Below are 14387 nucleotides of genomic sequence, written 5' to 3'. Positions count from 1 at the left end.
GTGGCCCAAGAAAAGGCGACTTCCTGTGTGTTTTGTGGATGTAGGGGAGGGCACAGTACTGTCCTTTTGTCCTCAGAAAAGGAGCAACATCTCTGCTACACATAACAAGACAGGAAAACGTACCAATGCAGTATCCATCTTCACTGAAACTTCGTGATTTCTGATGCTTTGTGCTCCCCATTCCAAGGGAGAGTATAGAGAAAACGCACCTAATGCATTTTTTTTCTTTCTATTTCGGTATACTTGCTGGGCTAATAAACAAGGATAGAAGCCAAAATAAGAGTGCAAATGTATTCATTTCCAATTCCAAATCCTTCAAGAATATTTATGTCATTTTTTTCATATTTGACCACTGGGTATGTATTTGCCTTCAAATGAACAAAACTTGGAACAAAAGGAAGGGGGATAATTGTCATTTTAATAACAGATTCTGATATTTTGGAAAAAAAAGAAGATTAATAGCTTTCTTTCTGGAATCTGTACATACTACACACAGAAAAATCCAAACACGGGTCATGCATGTTACACAAGTATCTCAGAATGTCAACACATCTGTAGTAAAAGTAATAGTGCTTTCAAAACAACCCTAAACACAGGCTAAGCAATACTGAACAGAATGCTAAAAACATAAATATACTCTGCCAAAAGTAACTCAATTTTAGTTCAGTGATTCCAAAGTGCCCCGAGAGGGGATCAGATAAATTAGCAAGCTCTGTAAACTTTATAATATTACTTTATTGAAAATATACTTAATGTCAAAAATTTCAAGCCTAAATCTTATCAAGCATCTAGATCTAATGAGCAATTTATAGGATAAATGATGGTCAGGGAAAGAAGTTAAATGACCATGGTGTTGTGTTAACAGAATCCAGACTATTGGGCACGCAATAGTACAGAAAATCTGCTTCCTTAAAAGAAACACCAGAAAGAAAAGGGGGGAAAAAATACAACGAAGGAGAGATGGAGCAGAAAATCTTCAGATTAATTAAGGAGATTTGAGGAACATCAAAAAATTGATCTCTAAGTGTGAACTTTTTTGGATTCAACTTAAAGCAAGCATATTAAAGAACCAAAAAACTTCATGGGACTATTAGTGAAATGTGAATGCTGACTTGTAATTTGTTTATACAATTGCAATTATTATTAAGTTATATGCATGGTAATAGAATTATAGTTATTTTTATTAAAGTACTGCTATTTCATACTTGGGGCCCTGGTGGCACAGTGGTTAAGAGCTCAGCTGCTGACCTTTTGGTTTTCAGCCGATCACTTAACCATTGTGCCACCAGGGCTCCTTATGTGCTCTTTAAACCCTTTTATGGTTCTTGGGACAGAATGAGCCCACAAACATTTTTGGGTTCTCAGTTTTCTTGAGAGGGTGCTTGTCCCACTGAAAGTGTATGCCGCCCTTCAGTAGGGGGATTGTGTAATGTGAAAAATAACAGAAACATTCTTCGGCAAAAATTCACTACAGTAGAAGGCTTAGTTTAGGTATGACGCAGAGCATCAAGGAAGTGTGATTACGTCAAACTTTTGTCTCTTTTGGCTTTTGTACAGATAGATAACCCTTGTAGGCATATTTATGGCTTCCTGTCTGATAGTAAGGGAGGCCTGGTTGGTTTGGAACCCTGGTGGCACAAAGGTTAAGAGCTCGGCTGCTAACCAAAAGGTCAGCAGTTTGAATCCACTAACAACTCCTTGGAAACCCTATGGGGCAGTTCTACTCTGTCCTGTAGGGTCACTATGAGTCAGAATTGACTTGATGGGAAGGGGTTTTGTGTGTGCGTGTGTGTGTGTGTGTGTGTGAGTTTGATTTTTCTGTGTATGTGTGTGTGTCTTATTTGGAAAACCAGAGATACCTTAGGTAACTAGATGTATGTATTGACCCATGTTGAAAATGTTAACATTTTTGGGACACAAATGCGCCACTAAATATGTATCAAAATCCATATTTTATAACTAAATTTCAGAAATGTTCCTTGATTTGGCATGCCTTCCATTAATGAAAACACATGGTATCAAAGAAATTCAAAGAAGAAAAAATTGGATCTTGAAAAGTTTAACCAGGTATATAACATGTAGAAGGATTTCCTGGATGGTGCAAATGGCTAATATGCTTGGCTGCTAACTGGAAGATTGGAGGTTTCAGTCTATGCAGAGGCACCTTAGAAGGACCTGGCTGTCTAATTCCAAAAACTCAGCCATCGAAAACCCTACAGAGCAAGTACTGCTCTGATACACATGGGGTTGCCATTAATAATTAAGAATCAACCTGACACAACTGGTTTCATAGTATGTAAAAGACACATAGTAGATGCTTAATAAATGTTTTAAGGGTAAGTAGCAGTTGTTGTTTTTAGTGGTGAGTTGTGCATCAAATAACTGATTTTTATATTATATTCATTAGTGTCACCCTCTCCCAGAATTGTATCATGAATTGGAAAAAAATGAAATTAAAAAGAAAAGTTCCCTAGTTTAGTTTCTCTACAAAAATAGAGAAAGTGAATTTTGAGCACTCACAACATAGTAGACACTGTGCTTAACACTTGGCTGTTGTTGTCGTATGCCATGGAGTCAAATCCGATTTATAGCAACCGTTTACAACAGAGTAGAATTCCCCCTGGGGTCCCCTAGGCTGTAATGTTTACGGGAGCAGATCTCCATGTCTTTTCTCTTGTGGAGCTGCTGGTGGGTTCGAACAGCTGACCTCTTGGTTAGCAGTGGAGCACTTAACCATTGAGCCACCAGGGCTCCTACTTACCACTTTACACATATCAATTTAGGTTATGCTTACAACAGCCAAGACAGTGCAGTAAAGTAGAAAATATTGTCCCTTTTGAACAGACGGGGAAAGTGAAGTCAGAAGAAAGTGAATAACATTCCAGGCATCTTATATACCTCGTTACTGATGGAAACTCTTTACACAATGAAAAGTGTACAAGTGATACCAAAGCCCAAGTTAGGATAGACGAGAGACTAAACGGACATGATTCCAGCCTTAGTTTTTAATGAACTGTTGGAATAGTCCAGGCGGTCTAATGCTGAGGATTGTTCTCATGAGGGAATGTGCCCAGTCTCTTTCCTGCTTTGCCATGGAGGAAGCTTTCTCAGTTATCTAGTGCTGCCATAGCAGAAATACCACAAGTTCATGGCTTTAACAAACAAATGTATGTTCTCACAGTTCAGGAGGGTAGCAGTTCAAATTCAGGATGCCTGCTCTAGGGTTGGCTCTAGGGGAAGCCTTTCTCTCTCTGTTTACTTTGGAGGAAGGCCCTTGTCTTTTTTGGGCTTCTGCTCCTGGACGATCTTCATGTGGCTTGGCATTTCTCTTCCACCATCTCTGCTTACTCACTTGTTTGTTTAATACTTTTTGTATCTCGAAAGAGATTGACATAAAACACAACCTACACTAACACTGTCTCATTAACATAACAAAGTAAACCCATTCCCAAATGAGATCGTAAGCATAGGTATTAGGGGTTAGGATTTATAACACATAGTTTGGGGGAACACAATTCAACCCATAACAGAATCTTACAGAGTTTACTAAGCAGCTCATTTCAGTAGGTATCCAATCCAACCAGATGCTTCCTCATTTAGTAAGTCACAGGAGTGGGTCTAAAATAAGTTTAAATCCTATTCCCTTCATTTATTTTTTATTTTATTTTAATGTATAGAAAATGGCAGATAAATCCCACCATTTTAAAAAAAATCATATCCCCTTCATTTAGATAGCATCTTAATATAGGATGAAAGATAAGAATTAAGTTATATAGTACATGATATTAAAAACATGCTAATAATACGAAGAAGTATGAAAAGTCAAGAAGCTGATTTAATTTAGGCTAAGTTCATTGGGCAAGATTAGATAGAAAAGATGGAATTTGAACTGAACTTTAAAAGTAATTAAGGGGACAATTTGGTAAAGGCTATATGGCAAGATGAGATTAGAAGAACTTTGAATATAAGTGATACCAAGTGCAGCCAGCAGCTGCTCAGCCACTATCAAGCAAGACCTATTCTACCTGCACATTGCCCTGAAGACTCTGAGTGCCATCTGTAACTCAGTTTCTGCCTTAAACCAGTCAGAACCAGTTTACTAGCCTCAAAAGTGCCCTAAAGTAACCTAAGCCCCATTAAGACCTAACTGAATATTAAAATCTCTGCCCAGGATGGGGTTTATCCTCCACTTTCTATACATAATACAGGAGAATCACGCAATTTGTCTTTCTGTGCTTCTGTGTCATGATAACCTATGTAGTCCGTGATGTTTGTATGTACTTCCTTGTGAGGGAGGGTATAAAAGGTTCTGCCTCCCTTTGTTTGGGGAGCTTGATTTGAGATATATACCTCCTTGCTCCTTGCCTGTGTGCTTGCAGTAAACACCCTCCTATTTCCTCACCTCAGTGTACTTTCTTTGACCCAAAGCTGCACTGGGCAGGACCTACATACAGGTAACAGAAGTTGCAGAGGGTGTGCATTATTTCAAAGCTAATAAGAATCAGTAGTAGACGTCCAAACAAGGGAAGTAATTTTATACGAGCCACACTTAAGAAAGATTTAGTATGGCAGTCTTATTTTCAGTGAATTCCACCAAGGAGAATTCATGAGTGAAGAGAAAGTGATGGCAGGCATCCAAAGATCAAGTGATAAGGTATGGGGTGAAGTAGGTGGTGGAACTAGAAGGAACATACCTAAAACTGAAAATGGGTAAAGTATGCATGCCTGGATAGGTAGATAGGTAAGTAGGTAGGTAGGTAGGTAGGTAGACATCTCTATACAAATTAGGACAGAAGTAAAGCTGTTATAACTCAAATATTATTTTAAAAACCCATAAAATACAGTGTCATGAAAAGGATCAGAGATAAATTGTGTCTCATATCAATACTCTGACATCCCAGGATAGTGGAGCCTCTCTGATCAGTGATGGCTTTCCAGGTTCCTTCCTACTTGTTGCTCTACCTTCCTTTATGTAGTTTTCTGTGTCTGTAGGATCAAATCTGTTTCACCTTCTGTCTTAGTTACCTAATGCTGCTGTACCCAGAAATACCACACTTGAGCTGCTTTAAAAGAACACAAGTTTAATTTCTCGCAGTTCTGGAGGCTAAAACTCTAAATCAGGGCCTTGGTTGTGCCTGTTTCTTTTGCAAGCCCCTCTCCCAGCTTCTGGTGTCTGCTGGTGAACCTTGGCTTTACTTGATGTTCCTTGTTATTTATCTTTCCACTGTGTGTGTCAACTGTGCTCTTTTTATAACTCAGAAGTGATTAGGTTTAGGACCCACCCTACTCTGGTATGACCTCATTAACATGACAAAAGAAAACCTTTATTCCTGAACAGGGCCACACTTAGAGGTACAGGGTTTAGAATTTCAACACATAGCATCATAACATCTTCTGTTCATAAGATGGGAGAAATACAGCAAGTACAGGCCAAGAAATTTCCCTTTAAGCTAGTGAGGCATTATGCCTACCACACTGCATTGATGAGAACGCTATCAAACAGCCATGCCAAGCAGCCAGGAAGTCCAAGCCCCATCTCTTGGCTATTCTCTATCACCCTCACTTTACTTCTATAAACCTTGATATCTTTATTAGTACATCAGTGTATACTTATTTCCTAAGTTTATAACAAAGACCATTTGAAATAATGATTTTGAAGGTGATTGCTAAAATGTTAAAAGCTTTCCCAACTATAAATTATTCTGAGTGCTTGACACATGGTGAGAAACATAAAAAATAGAGCAACAAACTAATGAAAACTAGGATTACAAAATACAAAATATACCACCCCATAAATGGATAAAAGCAAAACTTCCTTTTCAGTCAGATGGTTCATTTGAAGGATTAATTGTCCTCACTGCCCAAAGTTATTCCTACCTATTCATGCCGTAATAATCAGTCTAACGTATTTAGGAACAAGTAACTGAAAGTCTCCTTCAGTGCAGAATGTTAGTTAATTTAAAGCCATGACTTTGAATTTTGGGAACTAGTATTAATGAAAGTGTCTTTGATTCAAGTGCCCTTAACGAACATCTGCAAAATGCAGGCTCTGCCCAGGACTTGCCTCATTCACTTCTTCAAGTGCACTGTTCTCAGGGGAGAAAACCAGGTAGCAGTTCACATTAAGAGCAACACTGAACAGCTCTAGCAGAAAGGACATGAAAAAGGCATACCCATTTGAAATCCCAAGAGGAATAATGTCAGCATCTTGCAGTCCTGCCCCATTGTTGTAGATCATTTCATTTTTAATGGCTACACATTTTCTGGGTCCTGATTTTTGAATTATACATACAAATAATTGAATATGAATACTTAGAAAATAAACTTCTAAAAAATTGTAAAATGCTTGTCTATGGAATTACTGTGTATATGTGTATGCGTGTGTTTGTGTGTGTGTGTGTGTGTTATGTTTATGTACATTCACCTTTTTATAACGAGAATGAGTCATCACTAAAAATTATTTTTTGAAATTACCTGCCATGACACACTTGATTATATGCAAGTTAATGCCTTTTTGGTCTGTGTGTCAAGTTGGATATTTTCTTATTGTTTTGCATGTAATGTCTTGTTTCCATAAGAGAAGAGTAAACTCTTTAATGGCAAGTGATTGATAATCAATACATTGCTCTGCTTCAGTGATAGGGAAATAGTAGATGCCCCATAGACAGAAAGCTGTTTAATGGCATAGAATGGAGAGGAAACAGAGATTTGAAGACATGCTTAGAACGGGAAATAAAGTAATGTTTAGCCACATATTAACCCCTTGCTGTTGAGTTGACTCCAACTCATATGGACCCTATAAGGTAGAGTAGAACTGCCCCATAGGGGCTCCAAGGCTGTAATCTTTACAGAAGCAGACTGCCATACCTTTCATCTGTGGAGTTGCTGTGGGTTCCAATCTGCTCACCTTTCAGTTAGCAGCCAAGTGCTTTGCCATTCTTCCACCAGGGCTCCTTATCCACACATTAGGTAAATATTAAATAGCTGGTATGTGCTGAGTAGAGGTAACCCCTTAAGTTTCATTTAGCAAGTGTTCACTTAGTGCCACTTTCTACGAGGTGCTGCTCTGCATGCTCGTGATACACCAGCTAGCAAGGGAAAATCCCTACCCTTAAAGAGATGGCAGAGAAGTGTTCAACTGTAAAGAGGACAAGAAGTTTAGTCCAGCAGAATCAATGTTTTTTCACATGTTCCTGTGCCCAAATATGTCAGGGAAACTTTATTTTTAAGTCATTCAGTGATTTTCATGAAAAGGAGTTATGACAACAATACAAAACACTAAACTTCTTTGGGGGCAAATACATTGATAGGCCCAAGAATTGTCTGTATACCTTAAAGTGTTTGAAATGCATCTCTCGCAAAGGAGTGATAACCACAAACAATTTTAAATAATTTTAATTTCAGCAACATACTTTGCCTGAATTTTAAAGCAAATCCTTTCCTAGAACTTAAACCACTTCCTACCTTCTAGGGTTGCTATGAGTCAGAATTGACTCAACAGTAACGGGTTTGGTTTGGTTTTGGATGATAGGTTTGGTGCTAAACTTGGCCTATTGACAGTTTTGGTTCTTCGTATTCGAAGGTTCATGAAAGTAACTCAAGAAATAGTTTAAACACAGAAAAGAAAATGTTCTTTGATGGTTACAAGAGGGGGGAGAGAGAAAGAGGGGTATGCACTAATTAGATAGAAAAAGAAAGATCAATTAGATAGCAGACAAGAACTATTTTAGGGGAAGGGAAAGACAACACAGAATACAGGAGAGGTCAGCACAACTGGACTAAACTAAAAGCAGTTTCCTGAATAAACCGAATGCTTCAAAGGCCAGTGTAGCAGGGACAGGGGTTTGGGGACCATGTTTCCAGGGGACATCTAGGTCAATTGGCATAATAGAATGTACTAAGAAACCATTCTGCCTCCCACTTTGGCAAGTGGTGTCTGGGGTCTTAAACGCTAACAAGCAGCCATCTAAGATGCATCAGTTGGTCTCAATCCACCTGGAGCAAAGGAGAATGAAGAACACAAAAAACACAAGGTAACTATGAGCCCAAGAGACAGAAAAGGCCACATAAACCGGAGACTACATCAGCCTGAGACGAGAAGAACTGGATAGTGCCCGGCTACAGCTGATGACTGCCCTGACAGGGAGCGCAATGGAGAGCCCCTGAGGGAGTAGGAGAGCAATGGGATGCAGACCTCAAATTCTCGTAAAAAGATCAGGCTTAATGATCTGACTGAGTTTAGAAGGACCTCAGAGGTCATGGTCCCCAGACCTTCTGTTAGCCCAAGACAGGAACCATTCCCAAAGCCATCTCTTCAGGCAGGAATTAACTGGACTATGGGATAGAAAATGATACTGGTGAGGAGTGAGCTTCTTGGATCAAGTAGACACAGGAAACTATGTGGGCAGTTCCTGTCTGGAGGGGAGATGAGAAGGCAGAGGGGGACAGAAGCTGGCTGAATGGACATGAAAATAGAGGGTGGAGAGAAGGAGTGTGCCGTCTCATTAGGGGTAGAGCAACTAGGAGTATATAGCTAGGTGTATATAGATTTTTGTATGAAAGACTGACTTGATTTGTAAATTTTCACTTGAAGCACAATAAAAATTAAAAGGTTTGTGAAAGTAGAAGCAATGTAAACATTCTATAACTCATGAGTTTTAGAGCGGGATTAACATTTAGCTCAAGATTAACATGGAAATGGATGATGTACGTTTTTCATCTTTGCTGTATTTTTACACTATATGTCTATTCTACATTCTTCTTTGAATATTGCAAGTATCCTGCCAGCTTGAAAGTGATGCTGCTATAAGTGAAATCGTGTTTAGACCTTATGTGTTGTTTGCAGAAACTTCACAGCTACAGGTGGACATGTTGCAAGAGCTATAGGAATAAATATAAATGTATTTATAAGAGGCTTGAAGGAGCATATAAAATACACACAATTATAAAAGATTAAAAATAAGAAACCAGGGAGTAATGGAGGTAATTAAAGGTAGTAATATTAGATTAAGCACTTACTGATGAAGGTCAATGACTACGGCCTCCAGTACAGATTACTCCCCAACATAAAGAGAACAAAAATCTGCACAACTGGACCAATAAGCAACATCATGATAAAAGGAGAAAAGATTGAAGTTGTCAAGGATTTCATTTTACTTGGATCCACAATAAATGCCCATGGAAGCAGCAGTCAGGAAATCAAACCATGCATTGCATTGGGCAAATCTGCTGCAAAAGACCCCTTTAAAGTATGGAAAAGCAAAGATGTCACTTTGAGGACTAGGTGTGCCTGATTCGAGCCATGGTATTTTCAATCACCTCATATGTGTGCAAAAGCTGGACAATGAATTAAAAAGACCAAAGAAAGATAGATTCATTTGAATTATGGTGTTGGTAAAGAATATTAAATATACATACAATGGACTGCCAGAAGAATGAACAGAGGTCTTGGAAGAAGTATAGCCAGAGTGCTCATTGGAAGCAATGATAGCGAGACTTCATCTCACATACATTGAACATGTTATCAGGAGGGAGCAGTCCCTGGAGGTGGACATCATACTTAGTACAGCAGAGGGCCAGTGAAAAAGAGAAAGACCCTCAATGAGATGGATTGACACAGTGGCCGCAATAATGGGCTCAAACATAACAATGGTTGTGAGGACGGCGCAGGACCGGGCAGTGTTTTCTTCTTTAGTGTGTAGGATTACTATGAGTCGGAATTGACTCTATGGCACCTAACAATGACTACAGCATTAGCTCAGAGGGAATCTCAGTACATAAAATTGTGAACATTTATGTTTTGTGGTTACTGAAGAGGGGGCACAGATGTGTGTCCGAACTTTTTGTCAAGTCACATTAGGAAAAGATGAAATAATAGAAATTGCGTTGTTGGGAAGACAAAACACAGCATTTCCTAAGGGAAAGCACAAAATTTCCTGATACCCAAATTGGGAAGAAATGCCTCCTGTGGCTTATCCATGAAATGGTCACTGAGATCTGTATTAGACAGGAAAATGTCCTACAAGTATTCCTTAACAGCACCTCCCGAGACAAGCTGAAAGCCCCATGTTAAAATACAACACAGTGAAAATGATGTAGCTATATCACCTCTCCTCTTTTAGGGAAAAATCCAGACCCTCAGGAGTGGAAGCTGGCTTATCCTCAGGTCATCATCTATGAAGAATGTTTCATAGATCCAGGCTTTTGATAAGAACTAGGCATTGATTTTCTCCTCCACATGCTTTGCTGGACCGTTGCTGCACCATTCCGTTTAGGTTAGGCTCGGATCCTTTCGTACTTGTTTTCTCTTTGGACGCCGCCATGACCTAAGTCTGGAGGCATAACAGAGGGATTGCCCAAAGTCCTCTCCTCATTTTCAGTGACTGGAAATCTCAAAATTTCACACAGCTGGTTCAAATCCTGGGCCAGCTGGAGAGCTGGTATAATGTGTGTACATTTCCCTTTACACTCAATTCCCTCTTCACTTGTTTTTTCACCCAACTGAATTTGCCAAAAGCCATTTTATTTCCAAGTAACTTGTTAGTTGTAGCGTTATGGTCTATAGCTTACAACAGGATCTGTACTTCATGGAATTCGTGCCAGAATCACAATGAAATCATGCATGCAAAGTGCTCAGCACAAAGCTGATCAGAGTGATTGCATGTTTGTACCTTGGAATAACCCAGGATCTTGGAAAAAGACTGAGGCTGGGTGATTTCGTTGATTTGGGGTGGGGTGCGAGGGTGGGGCTTTGGAAGTTTTAAAGATCCCTAGGCAATTCCAAAATGCACAGGGATTTGGGAATCGCTGGCCTATAACCTAGTAAACGCTTTTCTAGTTGGCTATTTCTTTTTCCAAGTGTATTTTGATGGAAGCCATATTGCTATAGGAAACCCTGGTGGCGGGCGTAGTGGTTAAGTGCTACAGCTGCTAACCAAAATGTCAGCAGTTCAAATCCACCAGGTGCTCCTTGGAAACTCTATGGGTCAGTTCTACTCTGCCCTATAGGGTCACTATGAGTCAGAATTGACTTGATGGCAATGGGTTTGGGGTTTTTTTTTTTTTTTTTTTTTTTTTTGATATATCGCTATAGGCCTCACATGCTAATTTTAAGTTCCCATTTGTACATTCAACATTATCACAGATGCCACATAAAATAACACTTTTTGTTTCTCTTTAAGGTGAGAACTTAAGTTATAACATACAGTTTTTTTTAAAGTACCATAACATTGTATCATGCAGCTTATGCTACTAGTCACATCTTTTTCTACGTTCTTGAAAAAAAAAAAAGAGGCAAACCGTGAGTACAGCAATTATGGTCAGTTCAAGAGCTGACTTTGCACAATGTTAACAGTAAAAAGATGTGCTGAAGCATTCAGTAATGATTGCAAGTCAGCAAACAGTGATAGCAGCTGCTTTACAGGTGGGGAACAATTGTGCCTCATTGCCCCATCAGGGAACATGTTTGTTAAATTCATTTCCTGTTGTAAATGTGGAAATGTTCATTAGACTTAAAAAAGTGTGAGCTCTTATGTACATAAAATTGGTATGGATTAACTGATAAAAACTCTGATGCACTGTATTCCCTTTAACCAGAAGGGACTCCAGGGAGAATAGAATCAAAGAGATTCAGAATTCAAAGGCAAATTAAAGGTCACCTCTCCCAATCCTCTCATCATGCAGATGAAGGAGACCCTTTACCAAACGTATCAGTAGCTTCTCCAAGGTCATAAGAAGATCTAATGGAAGCACCCAGAGCTGATTCTCGCTGTCTTCTAAACCACTGAGCTCTTATTATTAAGGGATGCTGACTTCCTGGAAGTTGAGTTGTATTGGAGGCCAAAGCTTAAGAGTTCAGATTTAGATTACTTTAGATCAGAGAAGGAAGCAAATTCATTAAGGTGGTTCTTCATCCAAGACGTATTGCATTTTAATTCTTGATAGTACTTCATTATTATCTATTATTAATTATCTAGCCAGTAAAATGTCAAAACATAGGGTTATATAGCTAATAAGCCAACAGAGGAGATAAATTGGAATCATACACATACTCACACACAAAGTCAGCTCATCTAAAATAAAGCAGAAAAAGAGAAAAAAGAGGAACCAAGAACAGATGGAACAAATAGAAAACAAATCCAATATGATAGACTTAAACCTAAGCACATCAATCATATCAATAATCACACTGATATTATTTCTTTACAGTGAAATAAAGGAAAAAGAGAGAGAGAAAGTGACGGAATAAAAATAAAAGGCATCAAGAAGATGTCTTCTGGAAAAAAAAAAAAGATGTTAACCTGTCTTTATTGAAAGATGACACGGTCATGCCTGTGGATAATCCAATGGAATCTGCAGAAGAGGTACCAGGACTAATTATTGCAGGTGCAAGTTAAAGATCAATATACAAAATCAATCGTATTTCTATAAACTAGCAACAAACTGGAAATCAAAACTAAAAAAAAATCACAAGAACATTAAAGCAATTATTTTTGATAAATCTTGCAGAAGATGTGCAAAATACTGAAAACTATAAAATATTGCAAAGAGAAATGAAAAAAATACCTAAGTAAATGGAAAGATATATCATGTTCATGGATGGGAAGAATCAATTATTATGAACATCTCATTGTCCTCACACTGATCAATAGTTTCAGTGTAATGCCCACCCAATGCCGTGGAGTCGAAGTCAGTGTTTATCTTAGGCTATGTTCTCTAGAGAAGCAAAACTACTGAAATGTATAAATATGTACATATATATAGAGAGAGAGAGAGCCCTGGTAGCCAAGTGGTTAAGATCTCAGCTGCTAACTAAAGGTCGGCAGTTGGAATCCACCAGCCGCTCCTTGGAAACTCTATAGGGTTGCTGTGAATTGGAACTGACTCAATGGCAACAGGTATGGTAGGTATATTATATATAGAGAGAGAGAGAGACTGTCCCAAGGAAATGGCTCACATGGCTATGGAGGCTGGCAGATTCCAAAGTCACTGGGTCAGGCATCGGCTGGAGGCTTCTCCTGACTCATGTGGTTTCAGGAGCTGACAAACCCAGAATCATCAGCTCAGACAATAAGCTGTTGGCTTAAGTCCCAAGAACTGGAGATCAGATGATGACGAGCCGGAAACAGGATCCAGAGCAAGCAAGCTAGCTTTGCCAGAACGTCCATATACACATTGGGTGCGTGCTACACCCCCAAGGTAACTCCCCTTAGAACAGTTTGGCTGATCATATCAGATCACATCATGGAAGTGATTATATTATATTACTTATGGGGATCAGAAAATGGAGGCATATTATATTAATACTGAGAATCGTGGCCTAGCCAAGTTGACGTGTAAGATTAGCCATCACGATATCTCTACAGACTTTTTTTTTGTAGAAATCGGAAAACTCAGTAAAAAAAATTCATAGAAAGGAAAGGATTAAAGGTACAACCACTTTGGAATGCAGTTTAGAAGTTTCTTAAAATGTTGAAACGTACACTTATGATGTTATCTATCCATCCTACATGCAAAAACTTGTACACAAACGTTTATATCACCTTTGTTTTCAATAGCTAAAAACAGGATAAAACCCAAATGTCCATCAACAGGCACATGAATTAAAAAACAAAAAAAACCCATGTCATGTGGTACAATGGAATACTGGTTGGCAATAAAAAGTAATGTCCAGCTGATACACACTACAGCATGATGAATCTCAAAGCTATTACACTGAGTGAAAGAAACCAGACCAAAAATGTACATAATTTATGATTCCATTTATGTAAAACTAAAAAAAAAAAAAAGATGGAAATGAATATATAGTGTCAGAAAGAAGATTGGAGGTTTCCTGCAGACAAGCTTTAGGGACTGGAAAGAAGAGAGAAGGATTACAAAGGGGCGTGAAGACTTAGGAATTATTTTGATGGGTACGTTCATTATCTAGGTTGTGGCCGTAGTGTCATTGTTGTATATATCTGTCAAAACTCATCAAATTATACACATTAAATATGTGCTTTTTTGTCAACTGTAACACAGTAAAGCTTAGAAAGCAAAATAAAAAAAGGTGAGAATAAATGAGTATGTAGTGATGGGAGCCAGAGAGGGTAGGAGTGTCATAAAAACAATTACTGCAGTGACCTAGAAATTTATTCTCTCATAGAAATCCAAATTTCATAATGTGAGTTAATAACAAGAATTGGAAATTGTGGGGGAAATACGTAGAATTTTAAACCATGAATCCAATCTGATGCTTTCCCTTGAAGGAGGGCAAGCAATCTAATTTTACTGGCTATAAGAGTGCTGTGTTAGTCCGGTCAGAGTCACATTTGCTACAAAATGCCATAGTTTTAGTAGCACAATGATTTAAATGTTCTCATAATGCTGGTGCAGACTGAATGGTTCAA

Source organism: Loxodonta africana, chromosome 19 (assembly GCF_030014295.1).
Source record: "Loxodonta africana isolate mLoxAfr1 chromosome 19, mLoxAfr1.hap2, whole genome shotgun sequence".
Lineage (NCBI taxonomy): Eukaryota > Metazoa > Chordata > Mammalia > Proboscidea > Elephantidae > Loxodonta > Loxodonta africana.
This window is presented reverse-complemented; position numbering follows the sequence as displayed.